Source organism: Hyla sarda, chromosome 8, assembly GCF_029499605.1.
Source record: "Hyla sarda isolate aHylSar1 chromosome 8, aHylSar1.hap1, whole genome shotgun sequence".
In the NCBI taxonomy this organism is placed as follows: domain Eukaryota; kingdom Metazoa; phylum Chordata; class Amphibia; order Anura; family Hylidae; genus Hyla; species Hyla sarda.
The window spans coordinates 6,409,316-6,421,561 of record NC_079196.1 but is presented as its reverse complement, the minus strand read 5'-3'; the positions used below and the strand labels follow the sequence as shown (position 1 = coordinate 6,421,561).

Sequence of the window (12,246 nt, the reverse complement as noted above, 5' to 3'; positions counted from 1 at the left end):
AAGATTTTTTAATAGAAGTAATTTACAAATCTGTTTAACTTTCCGGAGCCAGTTAATATATATATATATATATAAGGTTTTTGCCTGGAATACCCCTTTAACCCCTATGTTGTGCTGGTCTATCGCCTCCTGCAGGCTGTGTTGTGTCACTGCAGCAATCACTGGAGTTCTATGATGTCATCACCTGCTGGGACTCAGCACAGGATGTCATTGTCTGAAGGCCCCATAAACATACAGAAATACACATAGAGAAATGCTGTCAGTTGTCTAATGAGGTCCTTCCCGACTTTCCCCAGTAGAAGAAGACATATTGCATTTGAATTCCCCATTCCTTTATTCCTTCTAGAAATATGCCACTGCCCGAGAAGTCTGGAGCAGGACTGGATTTCCTATCAGGCACCCGTGGTCCTGTACCTGGGGTGGTGTTGTTGAGGGGCAGCACTTCAGTGAGTATATAAAATGGGATGCATTTAATCTTAGGGCCACATGAGCTGTAAATATGGTCTGGTCTATAGGCAACGTTTTCTCTTCTCCTCTTAAAAGCCCTTGTACACTCAGCCCAGCCGATCATGCATGTGTAGGGGGAACCAGGACAAATAGTTGACACCTGAACAAGCATTTGGTCAACAACAATTGGACATTTATGACATATATATTGGAAACACTGAATCCATTTTTATTGACTTACATTATATATAAAAAATATAAAGTTATAATGTTTTTGGTGAACACAGTAGATTAGCGGAATATATTTCTACATACAGCAAAACAAAACTTACTGTAATGGAAACAGAGACAAAAATACAGTGGGAACCCAGCCTAAAGTCCATCCATCTATCCTCATGTGATCCCATAATGTCATGTATGACACCAGGAAGGGGATGATGTGAACATCGCTACATCAGTGACATACTCCATCGACTGCACTTTCACCAATGTTAAAGGGGTACTCCGGTGGAAAACTTTTTTTTTTTTTTTTTCTTTAAATGAACTGGTGCCAGAAAGTTTAACAGATTTGTAATTACTTCTATTAAAAAATCTTTATCCTTCCAGTACTTATGAGCAGCTGTATGCTACTGAGGAAATTCATAATTTTTGAATTTCTTTATTGTCTTGTCCACAGTGCTCTCTGCTGACACTTCTGTTCGTGTCAGGAACTGTCCAGAGCAGCATAGGTTTGCTATGGGGATTTTGTCCTATTCTGGACAGTTCCTGATACGAGCGTCAGGTGTCAGCAGAGAGCACTGTGGATAAGACAAAAAAGAAATTCAAAAATAAAAGAATTTCCTCAGTAGCATACAGCTGCTAAAAAGTACTGGAAGGGTAAACATTTTTTAATAGAAGTCAATTACAAATTTGTTTAACTTTCTGGCAGCAGTTGATAAAAAAAAAATGTTTTCCACCGGAGTACCCCTTTAAGTAGATACAATGTATCAGAACCCAAAATGTATCAGAACCCACAATGTATCAGAACACACAATGTATCAGAACCCACAATGTATCAGAACCCACAATGTATCAGAACACACAATGTATCAGAACACACAATGTATCAGAACCCAAAATGTATCAGAACCCACAATGTATCAGAACACACAATGTATCAGAACCCACAATGTATCAGAACACACAATGTATCAGAACACACATGTATCAGAACACACAATGTATCAGAACACACAATGTATCAGAACACACAATGTATCAGAACCCACAATGTATCAGAACCCACATGTATCAGAACACACAATGTATCAGAACACACAATGTATCAGAACCCACAATGTATCAGAACCCACAATGTATAAGAACCCACATGTATCAGAACCAACAATGTATCAGAACACACAATGTATCAGAATCCACATGTATCAGAACACACAATGTATCAGAATCCACATGTATCAGAACACACAATGTATCAGAACACACAATGTATCAGAATCCACATGTATCAGAACCCACAATATATCAGAACCCACAATGTATCAGAACCCACAATGTATCAGAACACACAATGTATCAGAACCCACAATGTATCAGAACCCACAATGTATCAGAACACACAATGTATCAGAACCCACAATGTATCAGAACCCACAATGTATCAGAACACACAATGTATCAGAACCCACAATGTATCAGAACCCACAATGTATCAGAACATCTTCTCCAGTCTTCTTCTATCTGACGACACTTTAATAGAACATGAAGGTCGTCCCACAGCAGCTTCCCAGCTCTGAAGTTGTCAGAACAATTGCTTCTCGGTGGAAACGTTTTAGCAGAAATTCCACTATTGGATTTCGCAATTTCGTGTTTGCACTTAAAAACCCCAGAGACTCCATGAAAGACAATGATGGTTCTTTATTTCATGCATGTTGCCCTCTCTGCGTCTTCGGAGATCGCGGTAGCTCGGCGTCAGCGTTTACTTTTAGTAATGAGCGTCTCTATGGGACTCTGGTCGTTGGCATTTTTTATTAATATGCAAATCGTAGTGTCAAGGACACCGGCTAAAACAAATGAGATTCCGATGATACACTTGTGTAATTCATCCACCGATTCGAGGCTCGCCACCCCCCCCCCCCCCCCCCCCACGCCACCGTTATTAAGAAGGTGGCAGAGGGACACAACCTTCCTGGCTGGTTTGTTAGTTAACATGTTGCTATTTCTAAGATTAGAAGATCTCCGTCTGTAGGGAGAAGATGGAGCCGCTCTTCATTCGTCAAAGGATGAGCCTGAAATTGTTGTTACAATGTATCACGGCTGAGGTGGAATGTGTCAGCAACAAAGGCCTCACCGATGGCCGTCACATTATGTTTTATCTACAGATCCTCCTGGAGCAGATTGTATCAGTGCTGGAGAGTTTCTGCTGTGTAAGCAAGAGCGCGAATATATCTGTTCAGGAATCAAAACATCTTCACAAAAATTATACATCAGTTACTTTGTAAGACAAATAGTTATTCACATTAAAGGGGTACTCTGCCCCTACCCTTAGGGATGCTCCGTCCCTAGACATCTTTTCCCCAAAGAATAGGGGATAAGATGTCTGATTGGGGGAAGGGGCGCTGCCGGGGACCCCCACGATCTCCCGGCATTCATTTGGTGCATTGGGTGCAGTGCTGGAGGCTCGTGATGTCATGGCCGCACCCTGTTCGTGACATCACAGCCACGCCCCTTAATGCAAGTCTATGGGTGAAGTGTGACAGCAGTTATGCCCCCTCCCATGGATTTGCATTGAGGGCGTGTGGCCCTGACGTCACGAGCAGAGCGTGGCCATAACATCACCAGCCTCCACCCCGCATTGCCAGTCATCCAGTACGGAGTGAAATTCGCTCTGTGCACTGGACGTCTGGGTGCCGCAGCCGAGACTACTGATGGGGACGCCCGCGATCGGACATCTTATCCCCTATCCTTTCTATAGGGGATAAGATGTCTAGGGGTGGTGTACCCCTTAGATGGTGAGCGTATTCCAATCTCAGGCTCTCCAGTTGATGTACAACTTCAAATCCCAGCCTTCAGCTGTCAGAGAATGATGGGAGTTGTAGCAACAGCTGGAGAGCCACAGGTTAAACATCATTGACATCAAATTCTACATAAAGGGGTACTCCGGCCCCAATACATCATATCCCCTATCCAAAGGACAGGGAACAATATGTATAATTGCGGTGGTCCCACCACTGGGGACCCCCGCAATCTGTCATTGTGCACCCACCCTTGTGAGCTCTCCGAGGCTCCGAGTGTGTAGCGCTGGAGCCTTTGAGTGTGTAGCGTGACAACCACGGGGCTGGAGTATTGTGATGTCACGACTCCGCCTCCATGTCATACATATTAGTATAGTATAGCCATGTTACATGATATATGCATGAGTTAAATGTAATAGGTGGTAAGTTTAATTTCTTTAATATCTATATGATTGCTTCCTGAATATGGCCACCTATCTCTAATTTCCAGTTGTCCATAGCAGACTATCCGCTATGATGTCTCTTTGTATCTCTATAGCACACCTTCAGAAGCAGTAGCAGCATGGAGGACATTATAGAGCAGAACTGAGCAGTGAATCCAACCAGGGAATATTATTATTATTATAATTTTTTTTTTTTCCCTTTGCTTCATATAAGATGTCATTTCCCCTCTGGGCTGTGATGGGGAACACAATGATATACACACACACATAACTCAGATATCCCAGTATTTATCAGATCCTGATCTCTCGACTGATTTTATCCAAATTTTTATTTCTCAACTTCATCCCAGCTGTAGATAGCACAGCCATACTAGGGGGCATTTAGGAATAATGTCTTAAATTTAAATGGCATACAATGGAGGAAACGGGCAGAAAATGTGGCACATTTATCCCAGTGAAGTATGGTGCCCGCCATATATAAAACCCAGTACCTCTTGTGCCCCCATTTATGGATTTTTTGTAGAAATTGTCTAGTTAGGTGTTAAAGTGTCTAAAACCACATAATAGACTCAGCCCATGGAGTCCGGATCCTGATTCCTTTTGCTTATTAAAACTTCATTGTCTTTATGGATCATTACACAGAGCGTCTATCTGTCCCTTGTATCACAATATCATCGCCGGACCGCTCAAAGCCATCGCCTCGACAGGTGGCCAACGTCTTCCCATAACCGTTCCCTTCACTTCCATTAACACGAGTGAAAAGCCACAGCTGGAAGAAATATAATTATCCTTTTACTGAAAATGGCAAATAAATATCAAAATGTCATTGAGCCCAGTGGGTTGATTTCAATGATGTTACTTGTGCATCTTATTTCACTGATATCGACAGCTGGAGAGATTCCCCCAACGACTTCATCCGGGTTTGGGAGGGGGCGTACAGAGCCACAGTGTTTCCAATGTCTTCTTGATGCTTGGTTATTATTCCAATCCTCGGCATGATGTCTGTTCCCAGGATGTAAGAGACTCAGTCATATTACAGTACAGTAGAGATACTGCTGTGTATTGTCATATAATGCTATATCTAATCTAGGTCAGGACATACAGATATAATGTGATATAACAGGGTGCGGGGCAAGTAACTAAATCCAGTTCAGCCTATGACCCTGCAGACAGGACAGGGGGTCAATCTCCCAGGGTCTCCATTCTCAAGGCGCACCAGAACAGCTATAAGACTACAGGAAGATTACAGCATTTGTTGCACATAATCACAGGAAAAATGCAGCAAATTTGACCAAATGAATGTAATGTACAGTAATGGGCCCCATAGCAAGTATTCAAATGGCCCTCCTATTATTCGCAGGGGTTTAAGGGGTCTTATGCTAATATTCAAAGTCATCATCTATCCATTATATACCGTGTATACTCGAGTATTAGCCGTTCTGAATATAAGCTGAGGCCCCTAATTTCACCCCCAAAATCCAGGAAAACCTATTGACTCGAGTATAAGCCTAGGGTGGGAGACCTTGGGGGCCATTCAAATGGCCAACGACGACCAATCCACTTTCCAGGAAACTGTTCATCTAGGAATGCTCGGACCTGACACCCATAATGTGGTGGTCACCATCTTGCTGGAAAAACTCAGGGAACGTGCAGCTTCAGTGCATAAAGAGGGAAACACATCATTTTGTAGCCAATTTCACATATCCAGTGGCCTTGAGGTTTCCATTGATGAAGAATGGCCCCACTATCTTTGTACCCCATATACCTCACCATACCATCAATTTTTGTGTTCCAACAGTCTTGGAGGGATCTATCCAATGTGGGTTAGGGTGCATTCACACCACGTTTTGTACATACGGGTACCGGATCCGACGGGGGGAGGGGCAAACCGGGCGCTCCCGTACCCCAGCTGGATCAGCCCAGGACTCGACTTACTTTAATGACCCGACCAGAGTCAAATGGTGACTCCGGTCGGCTCAGTTTTGTCCCGTATGCGGATTTGGACCGGACCTAAAACCATAGTAAACTGACATCTCTGTCCATTTTAGGAAGTTTCCAGAGCAGCATATGTTTGCTATGTTGATTTTTATCCTACTCTGGACAGTTCCTAAAATGGACAGATAAGTCAGCAGAGAGCACTGTGCTTGTGATGTCAGCAGAGAGCTCTGTGTTCCGAAAAGAAAATAATTTCCTCTGTAGTATTCAGCAGCTAATAAGTACTGGAAGGATTAAGATTTTTTTTAATAGAAGTAATTTACAAATCTGTTTAACTTTCTGGCACCAGTTGATTTAAAAACAAAAACAAAAAACGTTTCCACCGGAGTACCCCTTTAACATGTGGTTTGGCTACTGTGGGGTTAATTCTATTGCATATAAGACGCACGGTGTGTCTTATACGGCGAATACACCCCTATCGCGACGGTCCCTGCGGCTATCAACGGTGGGAACGCGCGGCTAATACAGGACATCACCGATCGTGGTGATGCCCTGTATTAACCCTTGAGACGCGGCGATCAAAGCTGACCACCGTGTCTGAAGGGAAAGTGACACTAACCCGGCTGTTCAGCGATTTCCCCGCGGCGTCCCGAACAGCCCGAATGAATAGCCGGGTTAGTGCTTACAGGACACCGGGGGGGACCTTACCTGCCTCCTCGGTGTCTTCTCTGTTCAGGGATCCCCTGTATGGCCGGCGCTCTCCTTCCTCGTCATCACGTCGTCGCGTACATGCGTCGGCGTGCGTAACGACGTGATGGCGGCAACGAAGAGAGAGGATACCCGGCCGGCAGCAGAGACGTTCCGGAGCGACGGGGACACGGCGACAGCGATGGAGCGACATCCAGGGCAGCGGTGACGGGTCCGGAGCGGCGGGGACACGTGAGTATTACCTCCTATGCAGTGGTCTTCAATCTGCGGGCCTCCAGATGTTGCAAAACTACAACTCCCAGCATGCCCGGACAGCCAACGGCTGTCCGGGCATGCTGGGAGTTGTAGTTTTGCAACATCTGGAGGTCCGCAGGTTGAAGACCACTATTGGGTTCAACATCTTTATTTGTTTAGATTTTGCACCTATAAATTGGGTGCGTCTTATACGCCGGTGCGTCCTATAGGGCGAAAAATACGGTAGTTGCACCTACCTGTGCACTCACTATACCTAATGAATCTGCGCTTGCGCGGGAAAAATGCTTTGCATGTCAGTTAATAAAAGTACTTACCTTTATCACCGCTGATGTCCTGTTCCTGGTCGGCGCCGTTTTCCTGATCCCTTCCCTCCATTGATGTTTCCCGATTATTGGTGATAAGTATCGGATTTATTATATCCGACCATCGGGACCTCCACCGATCATGAGAACAGAGACCCCTGTCCTGAGTGAAGCCGCCGCACATGATCTGTCGATGCTCCATTCATTCTCTATGGGATTCATGAACATCGCTCAGCGCTGATCACATCAATGTACAGAGATCTCAGAGAATAAATAGAGCCTGATACTGAGGTTAGTCGCAGCTTCAGAGGTGAAAATGAAGCATTGCATGACGCCATGGAAATCAATGGGCCACCCATGTACCGCACCACGGGCCTTGTACTCAAGGCAGAATTATTCTTTACAGTTGATCTCCAGCTCATGGCGCATATGGACAGGGGTTGTGTACAGCGGACAGGTCTTTAGTACAGATGGGACGACTGCTGTAAAATAAGTCTCTTTAAAGGGGTACTCCTACCACGCCCCCTCCATTGATGTCTAAGGGTGTGGGCGTGACGACACCATAGCCCCGCTTCATCTGTATTTGCCACAAACTGATTTGTTAAGAAGGAAGAGGCCACATTGTGTCAGGATGCACCGGGGCTATGACTGAGGGTGTATGTGTAGGTCTGGCTGGTCGTAGTGGTACATCCCTTTGGTGACGATATATATGTCAGGTAGGAATATCCAATGTAAATCTCCATCATCATGTCCTCCAAGGTAAAGTTGCGCCGCTGCTTCTGCTTCTTGCAGGGGTGGTGCTGACAGAGGTAGTGGAGCACTGACTCAGCGGGGAGCGGAGACTGGACCATTGTTGGGTAGTTGTTTGGTGCCTGAAAGCCGTGGCAAACCGGATGCGTAGATTCTCATTAAAAAATCCAATATTCACGGAAGGTGATTTTCTTTTTTATTATTGAGGGTCTAAGACTGTGTCTCTTTCCTATGCGCACAATATTCTTATCAGTGTCAGCAGGCAGTGGTGGACTAGTGATACTTGTAGGCAGGCCTTGTGATGTCACTCCATGTTGTTACGTAGCTTCGTATTTCCCACACTCAGACCGTGGTCATGTCTCGCTTTCTGTTTGCAGCGGGAGGAGAGTTACATCACCCACTGTATATCTGCTTATCTCAGTATAGCAGCAGCAGTACAGCAGTATACAGAAAGAGCTGGAGGGGAGGGGTATAACGACTATATATATATATATATATATATATATATATATATATATATATATATATATACATATATATATATATATATATATATATATATATATATATATATACTGATCCCATAGAGATAGCTGGTATAACTACTATATATACTAATCAGATAGAGATAGCAGCAGTATACAGACAGAGCTGGAGGGGAGGTGTATAACTACTCTATATATCCTGCGCCCATAGAGATAACAGCAGTATACAGATGGAGCTGGAGGGGAAGTGTATACCTACTATATATACTGATCCCATAGAGATTGCAGCAGCAGTATACAGATAAAGCTGGAGGGGAGGCATATATTTACTATATGTACTGATCCCATAGAGATAGCAGCAACAGCAGTATACAGGTAAAGCTATTGGGGAGGTGTATAACTCCTATATATACTGATCCCATAAAGATAGCAGCAGTATACAGATAGAGCTGGAGGGGAGGTGTATAACTACTATTTATCCTGATCCCATAGAGATAGCAGCAGCAGTATACAGATAGAGCTGGAGGTGTATAACTACTACGTATCCTGATACCAGTGATGTAGTAACAGCAGTATACAGACAGAGCTGGAAGGGAGGGGTTTGGGAGGCACCAGGTGCAATTTGATGATGTCATTCTGTAGTTCATTGTCATCTGACCAAAGAATGGCCACTTGGTTTACTGTGGGTCCGTTTTGTGATCACATGACCCAGTTACAGTAATGAACCCCATAAGTGCAGCTGTACTCGAATAAAACAGATGGTGATGTAGGACTGGTGGTGATGTTAGTGCATGATACCAAGAGTGCTTCAATGTCTGACCATAACTAGTGCCCTTCAGTGTATGATGAGACGTTGTATACCCAGGTCTGCCATCTTGATTCTCAGCAGCACATGGTTGGCGCTGAATTCACTATCTGCAGCATTAGACACTTTCATCTCTATTACACACATTGCCTGCACGTCTGTATACTCTGATTGAAAGACTGCAGGGGTCTGTGCAGGAGGGGACAGAGTATACAGTGTAATCCCAGACTCCATATAAAGTGTACTGAAACAATTATCCCCAGAAATAAATAAATAATACATAACTTATACCAGCTGTACATATATATTATAATATATATGTACAGCTGGTATAAGTTATATATCTCCTGTATAAAGTGATATGGACCATGCTGGTATAACCTGGTATATACTGTATATAATATATATGTACAGCTGGTATAAGTTATATATCTCCTGTATATAATGATATGGACCATGCTGGTATAACCTGGTATATACTGTATATAATATATATGTACAGCTGGTATAAGTTATATATCTCATGTATATAGTGATATGGACCATGCTGGTATAACCTGGTATATACTGTATATAATATATATGTACAGCTGGTATAAGTTATATATCTCCTGTATATAGTGATATGGACCATGCTGGTATAACCTGGATATATACTGTATATATACAGTATATATCCAGGTTATACCAGCATGGTCCATATCACTATATACAGGAGATGTATAACTCATACCAGCTGTACATATATATTATATACAGTATATACCAGGTTATACCAGCATGGTCCATATCACTATATACAGGAGATATATAACTTATACCAGCTGTACATATATATTATATACAGTATATACCAGGTTATACCAGCATGGTCCATATCACTATATACAGGAGATATATAACTTATACCAGCTGTACATATATATTATATACAGTATATACCCAAGTTATACCAGCATGGTCCATATCACTTTATACAGGAGATATATAACTTATACCAGCTGTACATATATATTATATACAGTATATATCCAGGTTATACCAGCATGGTCCATATCACTATATACAGGAGATATATAACTTATACCAGCTGTACATATATATTATATACAGTATATACCAGGTTATACCAGCATGGTCCATATCACTATATACATGAGATATATAACTTATACCAGCTGTACATATATATTATATACAGTATATACCAGGTTATACCAGCATGGTCCATATCATTATATACAGGAGATATATAACTTATACCAGCTGTACATATATATTATATACAGTATATACCAGGTTATACCAGCATGGTCCATATCACTATATACAGGAAATATATAACTTATACCAGCTGTACATATATATTATATACAGTATATACCAGGTTATACCAGCATGGTCCATATCACTATATACAGGAGATATATAACTTATACCAGCTGTACATATATATTATATACAGTATATACCAGCATGATCCATATCACTATATACAGGATATATATATATATATATATATATATATATATATATATATATATATATATATATATATATATATAACTTATACCAGCTGTACATATATATTATATACAGTATATACCAGGTTATACCAGCATGGTCCATATCACTATATACAGGAGATATATAACTTATACCAGCTGTACATATATATTATATACAGTATATACCCAGGTTATACCAGTATGGTCTATATCACTATATACAGGAGATATATAACTTATACCAGCAGTCCATATATATCATATACATTATATACCCAGGTTATACCAGCATGGTCCATATCACTATATACAGGAGATATATAACTTATACCAGCTGTACATATATATTATATACAGTATATACCAGGTTATACCAGCATGGTCCATATCACTATATACAGGAGATATATAACTTATACCAGCTGTACATATATATTATATACAGTATATACCCAGGTTATACCAGTATGGTCTATATCACTATATACAGGAGATATATAACTTATACCAGCAGTACATATATATCATTTACAGTATATACCCAGGTTATACCAGCATGGTCCATATCACTATATACAGGAGATATATAACTTATACCAGCTGTACATATATATTATATACAGTATATACCAGGTTATACCAGCATGGTCCATATCACTATATACAGGAGATATATAACTTATACCAGCTGTACATATATATTATATACAGTATATACCAGGTTATACCAGCATGGTCCATATCACTATATACAGGAGATATATAACTTATACCAGCTGTACATATATATTATATACAGTATATACCAGGTTATACCAGCATGGTCCATATCACTATATACAGGAGATATATAACTTATACCAGCTGTGCATATATATTATATACAGTATATACCCAGGTTATACCAGCATGGTCCATATCATTATATACAGGAGATATATAACTTATACCGGCTGTACATATATATTATATACAGTATATACCCAGGTTATACCAGCATGGTCAATATCACTATATACAGGAGATATATAACTTATACCGGCTGTACATATATATTATATACAGTATATACCCAGGTTATACCAGCATGGTCCATATCACTATATACAGAAGATATATAACTTATACCAGCTGTATATATATATATATATATATATATATATATATATATATATATATATATATATTATATACAGTATATACCAGGTTATACCAGCATGGTCCATATCACTATATACAGGAGATATATAACTTATACCAGCTGTACATATATATTATATACAGTATATACCAGGTTATACCAGCATGGTCCATATCACTATATACAGGAGATATATAACTTATACCAGCTGTACATATATATTATATACAGTATATACCCAGGTTATACCAGTATGGTCTATATCACTATATACAGGAGATATATAACTTATACCAGCTGTACATATATATCATATACAGTATATACCCAGGTTATACCAGCATGGTCCATATCACTATATACAGGAGATATAGAACTTATACCAGCTGTACATATATATTATATACAGTATATACCAGGTTATACCAGCATGGTCCATATCACTATATACAG

At 40.9% G+C, this 12,246-nt stretch overlaps 1 protein-coding gene across 1 annotated transcript in view; it reads left to right on the top strand.

Annotated features, from left to right (window-relative positions):
• CNTNAP5 (contactin associated protein family member 5) overlaps positions 1-12,246 on the top strand; it is a gene marked incomplete in the record, with an annotated part of 569,649 nt that overhangs the window by 36,974 nt on the left and 520,429 nt on the right.